Here is a 14,642-nt window from a genome sequence, read left to right as displayed (position 1 = left end):
AACCCTACCATGGAGGACCATTGTGAGTATTGTTGATATTGTCTTCGTAGTTATAAGTAGAGGATCCAGCACAATGTAGGAGCTCAAAAAAATAGTACATATTTTTATTATTACCAAGACTAATTGGAAATATATATCTCTTCCCATGGCTGGGCTTTGCCACCTATTAGAGTGTTCTAAGTTTCCAGCTTCTAGTTTTCAAAGCATAGATAACTGGCAAATTACTATGAATGCCTTCTATTTCCTTTCTATTTACTGCATATCATTTCCAAGTGTAGTCCTTCCTGTTCCTTTAAGTAGTACTCCATGGAACAACATCTATAACGTTGCTTTCAGAGTGAGGTGTGCAGTAGACATTTAATTCTTTCCTTCTCTGACACTAATGTCTATTGTTTCCCACCTCAGAGATGCTAGAGCAGCTTTTACTTTTATGAGGACTTGGTTACTTATCAGAAATGGAAAGGTAAACAAACAAGCACGTAAAGAATCAAATTATATGTAAATTCTGCTCCCCTCTTCCAGGATTAATTGTCCAGAAGTGAGTTGTCTGATCCACATTTAAATGTCACTTTTCTGTATTCTGTCGGCATTGATTTCAATACTGAGTGATGTAATATAAGGCATCAGAAGAAACAGAGTGCGTTTAACATAGAAAAAAGGTTGTTGAAGAGATCCTGAGTCTAGGGCTCAGATCAGCATTTAATCTTTTCTACTCCCTGGTTATAGAATTATAAACAAGTCACTTTACACCTATAAATTGTATTTTCCTCACCTATGAAATGGGAATGGTATTTATCTTACCTATGTTCTAAGATTCTAGTTATATATACAATACCAAAGTACTTGATAAACAATTGAGTAGTATATACATTTTAGTGTGAAGGTAACCTGTGGGTTGGATGCCACATGCATATGTTTTTTGTTTTTTGTCTTTTTTGGTTAACATGTGGCATCCAACCCATGGGCTACAGACAATATGTATTTCCCTGAAACACTGCAAGATCTGGAACCTCTGGGCCAGTGTCACTATGTAGCAACAATAGGTTGGCCTTTGAGTTTGTAACCTGTAGTAAGAGATTCATGCTCCCCTCTGCTCAGGATACAGACCTGACAGCCAGGATACGATTAATCAGTGCTCAGAGCTCAGGAAGCAGCTCTGCACACCTGGCAGAGCCTGACAAAATCTTGGTAATCAGATTAACAAAGCAGTGATATGGTGTCTTGTTGGTGAGGGGCATGGAAGTGCTACATCATTACGCAGAACAGTTCATCATCAGAGCTGACCTTGTACTGGGCTTTGCCTGTATCTTGATGTGGGACAGCTCACTGAAGACGCACGGATAAGTGCTCTGGCAAAGGCATTGTGAGAGCAATTGGTAGCAGCTAGAAAGCTAGCTCTTTCCAAGTTCAGCTTGAAAGGACATAGAGTTCTGGGAACACCATTCATTTTGCTATTTCTGAGCCCTTTCACCTCTGCTTCCACAAGTACAAGAGCTTCATTTCTGTGTTCCCAAATGATTTTTTTTTTCCTGCTTTTCCTTCAATTTTTCTTTCACTCTAGTGCTTAGGAAGTCACTGGGCTGAATTGTGGTGACGTTGCCAGTTCTTAATGATTATTTTCTTAAGATACCAATTCAATTCTCCTCTTCTCCTTTTTCAATGGTCCAGGATATATCTGCCTCCTCCAGAGCTTCCTTTCTCTCAAAGTCAGGTCTCACTCAACAGGTCTCTGATGTCACTCAGAGGTTGTACCTTGAGGGATCACTTCCTTGCACCTACATTTGGCCACTGGCCCCCCCCTTCCCAGGCTCCAGTATCTTTCGACGGCAGCTGTTTACTGCAAACCCACCAAGAATTTTAGAGTCAGAGCATCCATCATGGTCCACCTCTGCTATTTAATAAATGGTAAAGCCTTTGCATAATTTGATTAACTCTGAGTTCTTCTTTCTTAAAAATGTCAATTACAGGGAGAGGGGACAGAAAACCCTGTTTTATCTGGTTACCTTCAAGCATTGAAATGCAATGAATTTCTGGCTGTGCTCTGAGCCTGTGACTGACTAGATAATCCAGGCTACAGTGTGTTTCACGCATCTGAAGACCTTAGACTTGTGAGGGAAGACGTAAGAAATCCCACTGAGACCCTCTGGAAGCAGCCACGTTCTCCAAACCACATTTATGAGAGGGTACTTGCCCACTTAACTCATTTGATCACCATCCTTGAGTGCATAGCTCCCTTGCAGGAAGCAATTGCAATGGAGGGGGGAGAGATAACAACTGGTTTCATTCACACACCAAAACTATGCCTCCACAAAGGCAATGCTTGTAAAACACACTACTGTCTTTGAAAAAAAAGTGTTAGTGTCCTATGACTGTGAACCTTGCACGGGTTTATGTATTTGCTCAGTGCAGGAGCCAGCCATGGCATCCATGTCCCATGGATTACTGCTCCAGGGTTCTTTCTACTGGCCCACACTGTCCCAAGGGGACTGAGGTCAGTGATGCTCTGACGTTTCAGAGACAACAGGATGTGAAAAAACTAGCCTGCAATCAGAGAAAAGGCTCCCAGTATACAGGCATCCTTAGAACGTTTGGAATGGCATGAATAACAGTGTGTAACATTTCCATGATCCATGTATCCTAAGATTTTTTTTCCTTTCCAGATAGAGTGATTTGTACTCCTGAAATGGACTCACATGGAGCAGGCTTGGCAGGATTCTATGAGACACTCATGCCTGGGCTTTTTAAGACAATTGATGGCATAAGACTTTTTCTGGGATATACATGTTATTCTCTCAATTTAGCTTACTGTATTAGTGACAGACAGAAGCCATGATGTCGAACTCAAGTGTCTGTCATTCTCAGATTACATTCCTATCCTCTGGATATTTCAGTCACTCTTTTTCTAACTGAGAGGGTTTGCAGAACCACTCTTTTTTTTTTTTTTTTTTTTACATCTTTATTAGAGTATAATTGCTTTACAATGGTGTGTTAGTTTCTGCTTTATAACAAAGTGAATCACTTATACATATACATATGTTCCCATATCTCTTCCCTCTTGCATCTCCCTCTCTCCCACCCTCCCTATCCCACCCCTCCAGGTGGTCACAAAGCACCGAGCTGATCTCCCTGTGCTATGAGGCTGCTTCCCACTAGCTATCTACCTTACATTTGGTAGTGTATGTATGTCCATGCCTCTCTCTCGCTTTGTCACAGCTTACACTTCCCCCTCCCCATATCCTCAAGTCCATTCTCTAGTAGGTTTGTGTCTTTATTCCTGTTTTATCCCTAGGTTCTTCATGACATTTTTTTCCTTAAATTCCATATATATGTGTTAGCATATGGTATTTGCCTCTCTCTTTCTGACTTACTTCACTCTGTATGACAGACTCTAGGTCTATCCACTTCATTACAAATAGCTCAATTTTGTTTCTTTTTATGGCTGAGTAATATTCCATTGTATATATGTGCCACATCTTCTTTATCCATTCATCCGATGATGGACACTTAGGTTGTTTCCATCTCCAGGCTATTGTAAATAGAGCTGCAATGAACATTTTGGTACATGACTCTTTTTGAATTTTGGTTTTCTCAGGGTATATGTCCAGTAGTGGGATTGCTGGGTCATATGGTAGTTCTATTTGTAATTTTTTAAGGAACCTCCATACTGTTCTCCATAATGGCTGGACCAATTCACATTCCCACCAGCAGAACCACTCTTTACCCATGTATAGCAACTTCTCTTCCGTATCAGCGGAGGCGACGTTTAGCCTACCGATCTTCTTGCAACTTCAGCCAGCATTTAGGGCCCAAGCAGGTTACTGGAAAATCAGGGACTGGCACTGACCCAAGTCAGACCTCATCAGTATTCAGCAATACAGGTACAAGGTGAGTGAGAAAAGAGGCAAGACACGTGGAAAAGTGTTCTGATCAGAGAAGAGCAGTGAAGCAGAAAATAAGGACATTGCCGGGTTGTTTGCCCCAGATTTCATGTACTTACAGGCTTTTATCATGACAATGAAAGGTCTCCTGATTTACCTAAGTGTTCCTTTTCTAATTCTATAGTTCTGATATTTTGGGAAACCTGGCTGTGTTGTGTATAAACTTTGGTTTTAGAGAAAGGAAATGAAAGCATGCATTAGGACCATCAAGTTGAAGGAGAAAATGTGCCTAACTCCCTGAGGTTACAAAAAAAATGGCATAAGGCAGGAAGAAAGAGGGAGTGGTTTGCTTACCACTGTCTTTGCCCTTGACAGCTGTTCTTGAAAGCTTGGGCTCTGAACTGTTCTCCTCAATTAGTTTGAAATTTTTCTGGCATACCCTCTTGCATTTTCATTCCCTGTCTCAGGTACTTCTCTCTGAAAATCTTCATTTTTGACTCAAATCCCTTTGAGGAAATTTCTTAAAGCATTAAATGGGTTTAAATTGATTTTTTAATACATCAATTCGTTTCATTTCTTTGTAGTCAAAAATATTATTGAATGATGCATTTTTTATTACTGGGAAGAGCCAAAGCTTTCTGGTCACAGTTGAGATTGACAAGAAATGTAGAGTTTCACTTTTGTCTTCTCCGAATGTGCTATTTTAAAATGAGCTGAGGACTTCCCTGATGGCGCAGTGGTTAAGAATCAGCCTGCCAATGCAGGGGACATGGGTTTCAGCCCTGGTCCGGGAAGATCCCACATGTAGTGGAGCAGCTAAGCCCGTGTGCCACAACTACTGAGCATGTGCTCTAGAGCCCACGAGCTACAAGTACTGAGCCCGTGCTCAGCCCGTGCAACTGCGGAAGCCCGCACGCCTAAAGCCTGTGCTCCGCAACAAGAGAAGGCACCACAATGAGAAGCCCGTGCACCGCAACAAATGGTAGCCCCCGCTGGACGCAACCAGAGAAAACCCGCGCGCAGCAACAGGGATCCAACGCAGCCATAAATAAATAAATTTATTTATTTAAAATTTTTTGAAAAAATGAAGAAATAAAATGAGCTGAGATGAAGTCATCAGAGAAATGTGGAAAGTCCCTCATCTTCAAATTCTGTCACCTCTTTATGGGAAGCCACAGGGGCCTATTAGTCAAATTCTAGCATTTAGAGATGGGATAAAAGATTTGAAGTGAAATTACATGGACAGCTTGAGACATAGAGGTGCTATTATTACCAAACTCAGGTTTCGCTGCTCATCACTCAAGAATCCAATACTGAGAGACACATGTGGGGTAAAAGGAAAGATAGCTTTATTGAGGAAGTCAGCAATCCTGGCGGAAGATGTACTCACATCACAAAAATCCAACTCTCCTTTGCCGATCGGGGGGCAAGAGTTTCTAAGGGGGGGCGGTGCACAGGCTGGGGAGGGGTGGGCCACTTGCAGAACAACACAGTCAGCTCCAACAATCATCCTGAAATTAGTTGTGCTTGGTCTGATCAGCATCACCTTGATTCTTTTAAGTACAGTTAATCCGTTTCAGGGTTGGTTTGTTCCCATTTCCTTGAGGTCAGTTCTTATAATTGTGTAAGATGGAGCAGCTTAAGTCATGGCTACAGTCTGGTCATCATGTAGTTAACTTCTTCCACCTGGTGGGGGTCTTAGTGTCTGCAAAACAGCTCAAAGAACATGGCTCAGAATATTATCTATAGCCCTTGAGGAGAAACTAAAAGTCCTTGACTTTGCTTAATAACTAAACTATTATTATTTTGTCTTTGTTTGACTGTTTTCCCTTGCTTCTGCATTTTCTCATTTCTCTGATTAAACTTATTCTTTTGCTAAAGTTTTTCTATTAACAAAAGGCAGATGGAGGACATGATGGGGTCTGTCCTAGGAAGGCCGCACAGGGTCCTGCTCATTTTCACTATCATAACAATAGTGGCCATGAGCTGGTAATAATAACTTCAGCTATAAGGCTAATGTCCAGTTTTTACAATGGGAAAGGCATGTTAGAACTTCCCTAAAATCTTCTTGTCACTGTGATGTGCATTAAACCAGATGAAACTCAACAGTTTTGCCTGAAAACATAAGGACTGTCAGTTATAAACTCTCTAAGAAGTCACCTCTCAAAGCTATCTTCATCCTTTCTCTCTCTTCAGGATTATTCTAATCATTATTTAGACATCAGTGGTCTGTCCTATCTTAAACTCATGGACAAACAAAAGCAGTGAAAGGAATCAATTCAAAGAGAAAAACACTTTAACCTCATTTTCTCCTCTAGCTACTGAGTCACAACTACCTATTGTCTCTTCTGTTGAGAGTGAAGTAGCTGAAAACAGTGTTCTCTAAAGTAAGATGTTAACAGTGGGAGAAACTGGGTGTGGAGTATATGGGAACTCTCTGTACTATCTTTCCAATTTGCTGTAAATCTAAAACCATTTTAAAACTAAACTTTCACTTAAAAAATATTCTCTTAAATTTTTTTTAAGAGAATGTGTCTTAAAATCTGTCTCCATTTTCTTGCTTTTTTTTTCTTTCCTATTTCTGTACTGCTTTTATTTGCAATAGCCCAAACTGGAAACAATTAAAATATCCATAAACAGATGAATAAATAAACAAACAATGGAACAAACACTAGAACATACTTCTCAATAATGTAAACAGGGTGCAGTACTCATATAAGCACCATTGATGAATTTCAAAATAAATATGTCACACGAGGGCACCCAAGGGGGGAAAAAATTAAACACTTTATGATTTCAATTATATAAAATTCTAGAAAATGCAAAAGAATCTTTTGTACCGAAAACCAAATCAATGGCTGCCTGGAGGACAAAGAGATTATTAAAGGACACAAGGTAAATCTCCATTTTCATCAACTCCCACTCACTACCCAAACTACCGCAGTCTGAGTCCCTCAGCACTGAATTGACTCTACAAATTTATCAATAACCTCCATGTTGCTAAATCCAGTGATCACTCCTAGTCTTTAATTTCTTTAACTCCTCAGTCATATTGAACACTGCTGATCCCTCTCCCCATTCTGAAACATTGTTGAAGGAAGAAACTGCTGCTCTTTATCTGAAACACAAAGCTGAATGAATTGTGTGCAAAGAAGTGGAGGACTGTATGCTAAAAGCACAGTCTTTGTTTTAACAACCAGTAGAGTCTGGAGAGACTCGGAGTGCAGAGACTGACAGAGTTTCAGAAGTGAGGGTAGTGAAGGAGAGGGTAAATTTCAGCTATGCAAGATTGGCTGTTGGAATGAGGTTGATGATGATGGGTTGACTTGTAAATGTGTGGTTACTGAAGCCAGTTGTAGCCATGCAAACCAAGACTGACCAACAGAGATGGATTTAAAACCAGTTCTGGAGATAATCTTTTATATCTTGGACTGTGATCAAAGAATAATCAGCCTTTTCCTTAAATTGTTGAAGTGAGTCAACTTTTTAATTTCTCCCTTCGCCTCTGTTCATCTCCTAATTTCCTCCTATGTCATTAACTCCCATCTTCCAAGTTTTAGTATACTTGCCATGCTGTCTTCCCTGTTTAAATGTTAGACATTTAATGGGAATTCCCTGGCGGTCCAGTGGTTAGGACTCTGTGCTTCCACTGCAGGGAGCCTGGGTCCGATCCTTGGTCTGGGAACTAATATCCCACAAGCCGTGTTGGGTGTGGCCTAAAAAAATGTTAGATATTTAAACATTAGAATCCCTACATTCCATACTCGTCATGCGTGTACAATTTTATCCAAACTTTGGACTGCTTCTCATCAATTCCTTGATGCTTTCATCTAATCTTATGGCTTTAAACACAATTTCCTTGCTTTTATCTCCCCGAAGTAGATTTCTAGCTGAGACCTCACCCTTCTACCTTATGTTATATCTCACTGCCTAATGAATATCTCCACTTTGTTGTCTGATGCACATTGCAAGTTCAGCATGGCCCAAATTAATACATCTCCCTAAAATTGACCTCCATGCACAGCCTTGCTCATCTCAGTTAATGGCAATTCAATCATTTTTTAAATTTACTTTTATTGAGATATAATTAACATTGTGTAAGTCTAAGGTGTGCAACGTATTGATTTGATGCATTTGTATGTTGTAGTGTGATTATTACCATGTGTTAGCTAACACCTCTTTCATGTCACATACTTATTATTATTGTGTGTGTGTGTGTGTGTGTGTGTGTGTGTGTGTGTGTGTGTGTGTGGTGGAAACACTTGAGATCTAGTCTCTTAGCCTCTTATTTGAAGTTTAAAATGCAGTATTATTGCCTGTGCGTTAGATCTCCAGGACTTAACTTATCTACCAGTTCCACATTTGTACCCTTAAACAACATCTCTCTAATTTTCCTACCCCCTAACCTCTGGTAACCATCATTCTACTCTCTGCTTTTAATGTGTTCAGCTTTTTTAGATTCTCATGTAACTGATATTATATTTGTACTACTCTGCTTGACTTATCTCACTTAGCATAATGCCCTCAAGGTCCATCCATGCCCTCTCAACTAACAGGATTTCCTTCTTTCTCATGCCGGAGTAATATTATTTTATATAAGATATACATTTATATCTTCCTCTTTATTCATCCTCTGATGGGCCCTTAGGTTGTTTCCATATCTTGACTATTGTGAATAGTGTTGCAGTAAACATGGGAATATCTGTTCAATATACTCTTTTCATTTTCTTTGGATAAATATCTAGAAGTGGGATTACTGGAAATACGGTAGCTCTATTTTTAATTTTTTGAGGAACCTCCATATTCTTTTCCATAGTGGCTGAACCAATTTACAATCCTGCCAACAGTGTACAAGTATTCCCTTTTCTCAACATGCCTGGCAACACTCATCTCATTTTCTTGATGATAGCCAGGTAACAGGTGTGAGAATATTTCCTCGTAGATTTGATTTGCATTTCTCTGATGATTAATGTTGCTGAATATCTTTTCATGTACCTCTTAACCACTTGGATGTCTTCTTTGGAAAAGTGTCCATATAGGCCCTCTGTCCATTTTTTAATCAGATTGCTTGTTTGTTTTTGTCATTGAGTTGTTTGAGTTTTTTCTATATTTTGAACACACAAAGGGGAAAAGATATTCTCTTCAACAAATAGTACTGGGAAAACTGAATAACCCCATGCAGAAAAATGAAATTGAACTCCTATCTTACATCACTCCCAAAATTAACATGACACGGATTAAAGACTTAAACATAAGACCTGATACCATAAAACTCTTAAAAGAAAACATAGGGAAGCAGCTCTTTGACATTGGTCTGGGCAATGATTTTTTGGAATATGACATCAAAAGCACAAGCAACACCTCAACAGGTGGAAGGAACTACATCAAAAACTTCTTCACAGAAAATGAAACAGTCAAGAAACAAAAAGGCAACCTATGGAATGGGAGAAAATATTTGCAAATCATAGGTCAGATAAGGGATTAGTATCCAAAATATATAGAGAATGCATACAACTCAATAACAAAAACAATCTGATTAAAGGGTGAGCAAAGAAACTGAATAGACATTTTTACCAATGAAGGCATCCAAATGGCTAACAGGTACATGAAAAGCTGCTCATCCATGGTACAGTTCAGCCCCATGCAAAGTTAACTTGCAGGGAGTGGGATGTGTGGCACTGGGGAATTTCCTCTATAATCACCTCCACTGTGACCAAACTTGTTTTTTGTGTGTGTGTGTGGTGTTTTGTTTGTTTGTTCTTTGTTTTGTTTTGTGTTGTTTCCTCCAATGATGTGCTGGAATCTCCCTTTGGGAAGGCGGGGCTCCTGAATATTCTCTCTTTTCCAGTGCTTCTGGTCCAGCCAGCACTTTCCAGAGTTTTTCCTGGTTACACAGAGAGAGGTTGGGGCAGGTTGTCTGGCTCTTCTTGTTCCACAGTCCTTAGGGAAGTCTACCTGCCTAATGCACAGGTGGGCAAGACCCCTTCCATATCCCTTGGCTTCTGGTGCTGGGTCCCACAACTCCCATGATGTTTCTTTTGTTCATGATTGTTTATCTAATTCATTGTTAAAAAGTGGGGAATAGAAAGAGGAATGCCTTACACTGGCAGAGTGCTGATGTCACTCCCCACTTCCGGCCTTAATCTTTCAGGTGGAGTAATCCTTGACTCCTCTCCTCCTGCACCACGCAACCCAATTGGTCAACAAATCTAGTTTTCTCTAACTTCAGAATATACCTAGAGCCTGAGCACTTCTTCCCATCTACATGGCTACCATCTTGTTCTGAAACATCATGATTGCTTGAGGAGATTATTCCAACAGGCTTTGACTTCATTTTCCTACTGCTACTCTAGAAATTCTCACAATGATGTTGAGCAAACTCCTGGTTTTAGCACTGAAAGTGACGTCTCAGGACACTCAGTCTCAGGAAAACTGGGACAGATGATCACCTATTATGTACTCTCAAGACAACATCTAGAGTTGTCCCTTAAAACTATATAAATCAGACAACATCAATCTTCTATTCAAATCATTCAATGACTCCCTACTTAACACAGAGTAAATGCTCATATCCTTACAGTGGTCTACAAGACCCGATGCTCTGTATTCCACTACCTCTTCTGCTCTTCTGGCTTTTACCACTAAACCTCTTATCATTTGTTTGGCAGTAGCCACAGAGACCTATTTTATGTTTTTGGAGCACACTAGGTGTCCTCCTCCTCCCTTAAGGTCCTTGCACTTTTTGCTCCCTCTGGAATATGCATCTTCTAGATACATACATGGCTCTCCCCCTCATTTATTTCAGGTCTTTGCTCAAGTGTCACCTTGTCAATTATCCTCATCCTGACCATTTTATTTAACTTTGCAGTGCCCACTCTCACAACTCTGAATCTCATTTTCCATGCCACTTTTTCACCATTGTATTTACCACCTTCTAACATATAATTTACCTATCAGTTATATTTCTTACTTGTTTCTGTTAACAATAGAATGTAAGCTAGTGAGGGTAAGAAATTTTGTCTGTTTTTTTTTTACTGAAGTATCTCCAGTGCCTAGAACAGTTCTTGGCACATCATAGGTTCTCAATACATATTTTTGAAATTAATTAATTAATTACTTAATTAATTTATCATCTTCACATGGAGTGTCCTTTCCCCCTCTCTCTCCCTCTCCCTACCTTTATCTCTTTCTCTCCTCCTACCTAGGTGTCTCTTAACAGTTCAGACCTGCCTTCTTAACTATATATGTCTGCTTTCTTAACTATACACCAGTGTCCTACTGGAATTTCACACCCAATTTATTCAAAGTTTAATTCATTATCTTCCTACTAAAGTCACACCTCCTCCAATGTGCTCTTTCTTAACGAATGACCATATTTTATATCTGATTATGCAAGCTAGCACTTGAGAGTTACCTGTGACTCCCCTTTCTCCATAATCTACCACAGCTAACATTCTGTCACTCCTGAGTAAGTGGGGCATATTTATTTCACTCCACCTGCATTATTAACATCCATGCCCACACTTATATAATTTCTCAGCTAGCAGATGTCCTTAACTGACTTTTTTATCTTCTTTTCTCTCCTCTCTTCTATTTATTCTCCATCCTGCAGCCAAGGTGAAACACAAAAATATAATGATGTCACTTCATGAATACGCACACACCACTATCACTACGATAAAACATTTAAATACATTTCATTTTCTTTAGAATAAATTTAAAATCATCCATATGGCCTCCAAGGCCAGGCTTGGTCTGGTCCTTGCCTACCTCACCAACCTCACCTGGCACTAAACTTCCCCCTAGCTCTCCTAATTCTAGCCTTGGACATCAACTTGAGTTCCTTAAAAGCCTTATACCCTTTCTGGATCAGGATTTCACATAGGCTTATGTCCTGTCTGAAATGTTCTCCTTTCCCATCTTTTCCTAAATACTGCCTGCTTCAGAGCATGGCTCAAACATTGATGTCTCTAGAAAACCTTCTGTGACTCTCTAAACCTGGTCAGTGTCACTGGATAGGCTCTCATAAAAGTATGTATTTCTCTTCTTAGTCCTTTAAAAAAGTAATTTAAATAATTAGGTGATTAATCTTTAAATGTCTGTCTGCTTCTCTAAAATATCAGCTATATGAAGAAAAAGAGTGTTTTTTTTTTTCACTGCTGTTTGTCAAGCAATTAACTGGTTTGTCTTAGTCTGTTTGGGCTCCTATAACAAAATACCATCTCCTAACACCATCACATTGGGCATTAGGATTTCAACATATGAGCTTGAGAAGAACACAAACATTGAGATTATAGCACAGTTCTTTGCACAGTTTAGACATTCACTGATATTTATGAATGATGGATGGATGATGAGTGAATGAGTAAAGATTCAATTCTGGGTGACACTTTCCTGATCTTGTCCTTCCCTCCCTTCTTTCTCCTAATTGTCTGTTGATGAAAGTCCTCCAAACTGCCTGATAGTTACAGTTTGAGCATCACGTACGGCAGCCCTTTTCTAATAGTGATAGTTACTTCCTTTTCTTTAGCAAGCATAGCTGCAAGATAATCAGCAATTAATTTTGAAATGTTCATGTGTGTGTAAAGTAATGAACCTCTGATTGCCTTTCATCTTTTAATATAGTGTGCTGATATAAAGCCATATATCAGGAAACTAAAAGGTTGTGGAGAGCCTCTTACCTGAGAGGCTTTAGGTGATGGTAAATGTCATAAAGTAAAATTAGGGTGATTATAGAGTGTCTGAAAGGAAGACATCAAGTGCTGATTGGATAGTTATCAGAATTACAAGTAGAGATAAAAGCAAATATTAGTAAGGTGAATTCACAAGAGGAAATTACTACTCAGGGAGCAAACAGTAGGCAAATTGATTAAATTCTCTTGGACCAAGCCTTGTAAACTATCTTAAAAAAGCTTCAGTCATCTGTATACTTATCTTGCCAGCCATATTAGGATAAATGCCTTATTTCTGGTTATTTCCATCCCTAAATTTGTATTCTTCATAGAAATGTATAAACTTGATTATATGAATTTTCTAACAATAATGTGGAAATACGTAAACAAAATGTTACACTCTTTCCTGAAATGCAGGAGCATTAGTAGCAGGCCAGGATTAAGATTAGCTCTTTTAACAGAGAAGAAAAATAATAATGGCTTAAACAATGAAATAATTTTTTCAAAATAACAATATGTACATAAATGGTTTAGAGCTAATTAGATCTTTCACAGTATTGAGACCCAGATCTAACTCCTGCTCTTCCATCTCGAGGGTGCTGCTGTAAATCAATACTACGTACAATCCATATTATAGGGAATGAGAAGGGCACAAGGGGAAGAGAAGGATATGCCCTAGAAAGAGCATCATCACTTCTGCTCACATCCCATTGGTCAGAACTTAGTAGTAGCCATAGCTGCTGCACGGGAGTTTGAGAAATGCACTCATTATCATGAATGGTCATGTACCTGCTTACAACTGGGGCTGCTATTACAGTGGGAGACAAGGAAGAACATACTGGATGGGAAAACTAACAATCACTATTGTGGTAAGGAAATATAATCCTATCCATTGTTACAAGCTTCTTGTTCAATGCTTCTCTGGAGTTGGTTTGCAGGGAAAATAATTTTGGAATAGCTTCTGCTTTTGGTTAAAGAAGCCAGTTGAAAGTAAAAGTATTGGTAACTAAGGTCAATACAAGAGTCAATTCAAACTCTTAAATGGAAAAAAAGAATTCTCTAGAAATATATGACAGAAATGAATGGAGTTATTGTGTTTTTCTTAATGCAAACAAAATTTTGTGAACACAGACTACATGTGTGTGTGGCTCCCTCTCATTTCGTTTCCTCTGTGCATTCTCGGGTAGAAAAAAGACTGAATGGCTTGTGTTTTTCCTACTTAATTCTGGCGCTGCTCTGTGGCATCCTCTGAATTTGGGAGAAAACTATCTCCTATCCCACTTATGGCACCTCATTTATACATTGCTGAAGTCTAGATGCAGAGCACAGTCAATCTTTTATTTCTCCCAAAGACATCACTCACACAAAGCATTAATGTATATAGTAGAATGTATTGGGAAAAAAAAAATTGGGGGTCATACTGGATGTGTGTGTTCATGTTTTACATCTATATTAAAGACAAAAAATTCATTATTAGTTTGGTTGCTTCTTAATGTGTTCCTTTGAAATTTCTGTGAACTTCTTACCTTTTCTCTTTCTTCTCTTCACGATTCTGTATTCTTACTCCAAATTCCTACTTATTTCCTATCTAGAACAATTTCTCATTCTCTTATTTCTTATTTTTCTCTCAGCTCTGCTCATATGAAAGTATTATTTTTAGCGTAGTTGGTTTGTTTTTTTTTTAACATCTTTATTGGGGCACAATTGCTTTACAATGGTGTATTAGTTTCCGCTCTATAACAAAGTGAATCAGCTATACACCCACACATGTTACCATAGCATAGTTGGTTTTTAACTAATTTCTGGTACTAAAGAATAAATATTGGCCTGTTCTTTTGTCTTGCTATATGTGTTCTAATGCATTTCCTGGGTCTGAACCATCCAGTAGAAATATAATGTGAGCCATATATTTACTTTAACATTTTCTAATATCCACATTAAGAAAGTAAAAATGAACATGTATAATTGATCATAATTGTATATTTTATTTAACAAAATAATCTAAAATATTATAATTTCAAGATGTAATCAATATAAAAACTATTGAGATATTTAATCTTTTTTTTGTACGAAGTCTTTAAAATCTGGTATG

This window comes from Phocoena sinus, chromosome 4 (genome assembly GCF_008692025.1).
Source record: "Phocoena sinus isolate mPhoSin1 chromosome 4, mPhoSin1.pri, whole genome shotgun sequence".
Taxonomy (NCBI): domain Eukaryota; kingdom Metazoa; phylum Chordata; class Mammalia; order Artiodactyla; family Phocoenidae; genus Phocoena; species Phocoena sinus.
Note: the sequence above shows the minus strand (reverse complement) of the source record.